The 6,000-nt window shown below is 34.1% G+C and overlaps 1 long non-coding RNA gene and 1 pseudogene across 1 annotated transcript; both read left to right on the forward strand.

The window, feature by feature from the left end:
* Window positions 1–2,283, forward strand: part of LOC111303996 (eukaryotic translation initiation factor-like) — a 55,688-nt pseudogene extending 53,405 nt beyond the window's left edge.
* A 2,063-nt stretch (window positions 2,284–4,346) lies between these two features.
* On the forward strand, window positions 4,347–5,739 carry LOC149515357 (uncharacterized). Its single transcript, XR_016326865.1, has 2 exons — window positions 4,347–4,510; window positions 5,364–5,739. It is a non-coding gene; the product is annotated as an uncharacterized LOC149515357 (long non-coding RNA).
* Window positions 5,740–6,000: the final 261 nt, after the last annotated feature.

A 6,000-nucleotide genomic window follows, 5' to 3' on the forward strand; every position in this document is an offset into this window, starting at 1 on the left:
AAAAGTATTGGAGTCAATTAAGAATAATTTCTAATAATTAATTCCTTGGTAAATTTTTTAGACTTAATGGATAACACGAAATCAAGCTAGTACTATTTTTTAATGGGCGTTGTGAGGGTGCTATAACCTTTCTTACACGTAACCGTACTCCTGGACCTAGTTTTTGGTTTCGCAGACATTAAATTTAACTTTTAGAAATACCTAAGTCGAACTTAGAAAACCTCTTTAAAAATGACAATTCAGTTAGGTGATCAATCGTACCTAAAAAAAAAACTAGTGGCGACTTCTTAAAGTCAATGTCTAGCGATAGGTCCACGAATCTAAACGTTATGACATAAGTCGATGAATTTTTACTTTCTGTTTGCATTTCAGGGTGTTATCTTGCTGCTGTTTGATAAGGCTGTGCTGGAGCCTACATTTTGCCCTATGTATGCTCTTTTATGTTCTGACCTTAATGAAAAGCTTCCTCCATTTCCTTCCGATGAACCTGGTAGGAAGGAAATTACTTTTAAGAGAATATTTTGAACAACTGCCAGGAGACATTTGAAGGTGCGGACAATTTGAGAGAAGAAATTAGGCAGATGACTGCCCCTGAGCAAGAAATGGAACGCATGGAAAAGAAAGAAGGGTCAAACTGCAAACTCTGGACATACGCCTAATTGGGGAGCTGTTGAAGCAGAAGATGGTGCCTGAAATGATTGCCCACATATCGTGCAGGTTGTTATTCATCCAATTATTTTATTGGGCATGGATTTGCTTCATTGTGTTATACTTATCTGTTTACCATGTTTCTATGTGGTGCAGGAGCTTTTGGGACATGATGGTAGAACATGCCCTGCTGAGGAGAATGTAGAGGCTATATGTCAGTTTTTTAACACTATTGGGAAGCAGTTGGATGAGAGCCAAAAATCTCGGCGTGTCATGATATCTATTTTACCAGGCTGAAGGAGCTGACAACAAATCCACAACTCGTTCCACGATTAAGGTTCATGGTTCGTGATGTTCTTGATTTGCGAGCCAACAACTGGGTGTCTAGACAGGAAGAGGTTAACTTCTATAAACATATTCTGTTAACTTCTAAGCATTTTCATCAATAGACATATTTTGTCCATTCCTTTGCCTCACATTATTCTACTGCATCAGACATCATAAGTGCAAATCACCAAACCTCTATCCTACATATTCTTTAGTAGTCACCTGTTTCCTGAAGTGCAAAGCAAATTACCAACCCTTAAATTTGTCTAATTTTTTTTTTCAGAAGCTAATATGGTTGTTTATCCTCTTATTCTTTATTTATCTAAAACATTTGTGGGAGTATTTGACATTCTTCCTGATCCTGTTTTGGCTGGTCAAAGCAAAGACGATTACTGCAATTCATTCTGAATCAGAGAAGAATCTGGGGCTGCAACCGGGTGCAACTGCAATCATGAGAAGTGGTCGTAATAGTGGGGCTCTAGGGGGTATGGTCCCTGGGGGTTTCACACATTCCCGACCTGGCTCTGGGGTATGATGCCTGGAATCAGGAAGATGCCTGGAGTGCCTGGGCTTGATGCTGATAACTGGGAGATTACTTATTCTCGTTCAATGTCAAGGGGTGATGACCGTGTCCTCAGCCTGCTGGGCGTGTGCAGCAGCCTTTCACCAGCAAATCACCTTCCATTAATTCAAAGTTTCTGCCTCAAGGTAGTGGTGGCATAGTAGCAGGGAAATCAAGTCTCTTGTTGCAGAGCAGTGATGTGCCTCCATGAAAATCTCCAAGTTTTGAACCTGTGAATCCCAAGCCTGTTGTATCAGCAGCAGCTGCAGTTAATTCTTTTAAGAAGCCCGTTGGTACTGCAACAAAATCAAATCCTGCAGATATTCAAACAAAAACAAAGTCTCTGCTTGAAGAATATTTCAATATCCGATTACTTGATGAAGCCCTACAATGTATTGAGGAGATGAAAGCCCCTACTTTCCATCCTGAGATTGTAAAAGAAGCTATTGCTCTTGCTTTGGAAAACAGTCCACCTTGCGTGGATGCGGTCATAAGGCTTCTCGAGTTCTTTTCTGATGAAGGTTGAAGATGAGCTGTTCCGGAAATCCATCTTTGGCGCTGCCATTGAGAGCATTAATACATTCCCTTCTGGACAAGAATTGTTGGCAATGCAACAGACTGACGTGCAGGCTTGTGAAAGTTTGCTTCTTAGTTCAAAACCGCTTCTTAGTTATCTTCCCAATTGCCATGCAGGAGACTGACCAGTTGCCTATTACATCTTATATGTTTCGGGAAAATTTTCATTTCCAAGTTTTAATTCATGTTGGATGGACGAGAGAACAAAAGATGATTTATTTAAGTTGTATATTTTTTGAAAATTGGGCGATTCTATAGTTTTGTTTATCTAAGTGAGAAACAGATTGTTTTATACTTCCGTTCAGCTCTGGCAATTGTCTGCCAGGATGCTAGGGATGAATAGTGGTTGTCGCACTAGAATCCCTTTACCAAGTTATGGATACCTGGCCAGAACGAGGCCCCAATTTTTCTTTATGGATAATTCCTTTATTTTGTCCTTATATTTGGACTTCTGGAGTGTCCACCTTATCCTTTGAGAATCTATAGTAGCTATGAAGAATGTCCACTTGAAAGATTTGATATATAAGCGCTTTGCACACTTCATTATTTTAACACCTGCTTCTGTAGATTTCATGTTCAATGTACAGGATTCTTGTTCCAATATTATTATTATTATTTTAATCAATGTACAGGATTCTTGTTTCAATAATAATAATAATAATAATAATAATAATATTATTATTATTATTATTATTATTATTATTATTATCTGATGATTCTTTCTTTAGTGTTTTTTTCAGCCATTATCAAGTATTTTGTCATATCTTTGTATATTTAACTATCTAGAAATAAATAGACTAATGTTTGATTAATTGATATGTTATTGAAATTAGTGTTTGGAGATTGAGGTTTGATAGAGTTTATATTTGTAATATCTTCTTAATGTAAATAATAGTATAGCGGATTTAAAAATATATTAAAACCTTTAAAAAAAATTATCTAGAAATATAACCAAAAATTATGATTGTAAAACACAAACTTTGCTAAGTAGATCTTAACCCAAAATAGTTTAATTCGGGTAGCTTCACCATTATAGCAAGAATAGGATAATAATGGAATTAAAAGAGTGTTTAAAGAAAAGCCAGGTGTTAATGCTTAATTAATTAATATTTTTTTTCTTATTTTAGGGCAACAAGGGAACAAAACTTCCGTGTACTGCTTTATAAAAAATCTACTTAATAATAAAATAACACTGTTTTTCCTTTTTTATTACTTAGTTTTGACTGTGATATATTTAATATTAAATTTTAAAATTTTTTATACAGTTAAAGTTTTATGATTTTTAATTTTAAATAATTATAAAATTATAAAATAATTTTAAAATATAAAATAAAAATTTTAAGTATTCAAGAATATATATATAATTTTGGGATATTAAAAAAAAAAGGATGGAGACAGTACCATTCTTATTATCGTATAGGGAGAGATTGATTACACTGAACCCCTAAATTCCTTTGTTATCAAAACTATGGGTTCTCTCTATCTCCCTCTCTCAAGAGAAAAGATATCCAGCCTGCACCTTTAGGTGACAACCACGTATTTTCTTTTTTTTCGCATGTTTCAAGACAACATTTCGTTGGGTGAAGAAATGCATAAACTTTTTTTTTTTTTTTTTTGCATTTTTTCATTTCAAGAAAATCTTTTCTTTTTCTTTTTTTTTCTTTGGTTTTTTTTTTTTTTTTTTTTTTTGCAGATTTTCCTAAAAGCATGCTTTTATACTAGGATTGCAAATGACATATTGGGAGGAATTAGCTCATTATAAATAATTGGATTATGATAAATACAACCAATTTCATTGAACTATTTTTATGATTTGAATAGAGATAATTTGTCAAAGTAAATTTAATTGTAAAATTTTTCCTTGGACTCACCTTTGATAATATTGACATATTTAGGCATTCTAAAGTGTAGAAAATAGATTGAAATAGTGAAGGAATTTCTCAAAATCCAGATTGGATTAGCAAACAATTAATTACTTTTACTAAGTTTAGAGATAGTGTAAATCCATATTCCGAGGTTAAAAAGTGAATCAATAGATTAGCAAATAAAAACTTTATCAAAAGTGTTGACCAAGTTTACAGCTCCAACTTGTTTTGGAGAAGCATATACTTTGAGTTTGAAGTTGAAGTCTTTACTTCCTTTTCCTTTCTTTTCTTATCTAAATCGAGCATTCGAGCTAAAGCAAAAGCCAATTACCAAACTTGAAAATGCTCCCCCCCCCCCCCCTCCCCCCCGTGTCCACCAATAATCAGACAAAATCAATGGCCTCACGTGACAAGAAACCAGCGAAGCCCTTGATCAGCCGCGCCAGCTGCATACACACTCTCTCAGATCTGAACTGGCGGTCTAGACTCGATTCTGACAGCGATCCCGATAGCCTCCAGGCGTACTACACTGGTGTTGAGAACAAAAATCCTCCCTTCCTTTTTTATTTTCTTCATAATTTAGTTGATGCCTATGTGATTTTTTATTATCAGTATGATCATCCAATTGTTTAATTGATTGTTGAGGAAATTCAAAGGATTAGGGAGAATGCAATTTATTGTTGAATTGTTAAAGTTTTATGCTGGATTGATTCGTATGGATGAATTCGAATATCACAACAAAAAGGGGAAGTTTTGGCTGTTGTTTTGGAATTATACTGTGGAACTATGCGGTAAGGATATTGATTGCAATAAGAACCTAATTTTTGGATGAAAATTTGTATAAGAGCTTAGTGGGAAGTTTTCCAGAATAGTTTATATCTTCATCTTGTACTTTGGGGAGACTTTAAGAAGTGAGTGGGATTGGAAAGTTAATGTTTGCAAAGTTTTTACATTGTTTTTCATATTAAAATTTAGGTTTTTTAGTGATTGGGAAGCCTATGCCAGTATGATAATATAATAACAAAAAACTCCTATAGCAAAGAGGCATTCAACAATTTCCATTCAAGCATGGTAGACTTTTCTTTGTTTCAATAGTAGTTTAAGACAGTTTATTGATAGAACACCTTTATCAAGTTCCATGAACTGTTTATTTGTGACTAAGCTATGATCAGCCGCATGCATTCTTTATATCAAATTTTGTAAGCATCTTAAAGTCTATCATATTAAAGCATCTAAGAACCTGCATTCTCAGAATAGCAGATCATTTGAAATTTATCCTTTAAATACAGATTCTAAGGGTAAATATCATGAATTTACTTTATTATCAGATGCAACATATAGAATTTCGAAGGATCTTAATAAGTTGTCTTACCATGTCAATGCAGGTTTTACGTATGAACTTTTCTGCTTTTAGTTTGGCGGTCATTACTCATTGGCATTGTTCTTGCAGGCATTTCTTTTTTTAGCGTGTGCAAATCACTTTGTGCATAGACAGTTCTATCGTGCTTGTGATGTGCTCAACTTGAAGAATTGGACAAAAATCATCTCTTTTTCTTAATGATGCTAGTTTGAGCTCATATGCATCGAGTGCAAGTTGAATAATTTTTGGGACAGGCATTCATAAAGGTTTTGTTTTAGAAATTTTGGTGAATAATGTATAATTATTATATCATTTGAATAAGCACATGCTATTTTGTTTATCAGCACATCGAAGTATATTTCTGTAGCTTTTTTCTGCTATAAAAATTTTCTGCAAGCAAATTTTAACCTTGTTGATACAGTATTTGCATGCACAATCACAAATAAAATTTGATTTTTAGACAATGTTGATAAGGCTTCATTTAAAAGTTTGTGCTGTTTGTCGTACATTAGGCTATACATAATTGTTTTCTCATATTGATAGTACTGGAATGTCTATAGTGCTAGATATTTGGATGTATTTCCAGTTTAAGTTCGAGCTGCTGTCTTTTGATCTGCGCATCTGATGTGAGGTCTGGGAACATGTTGATTTACCAATAGATA

This window comes from Durio zibethinus, chromosome 13, assembly GCF_047325235.1.
Source record: "Durio zibethinus cultivar Kanyao isolate XHJ-2024 chromosome 13, ASM4732523v1, whole genome shotgun sequence".
Classification (NCBI taxonomy): Eukaryota; Viridiplantae; Streptophyta; class Magnoliopsida; order Malvales; family Malvaceae; genus Durio; species Durio zibethinus.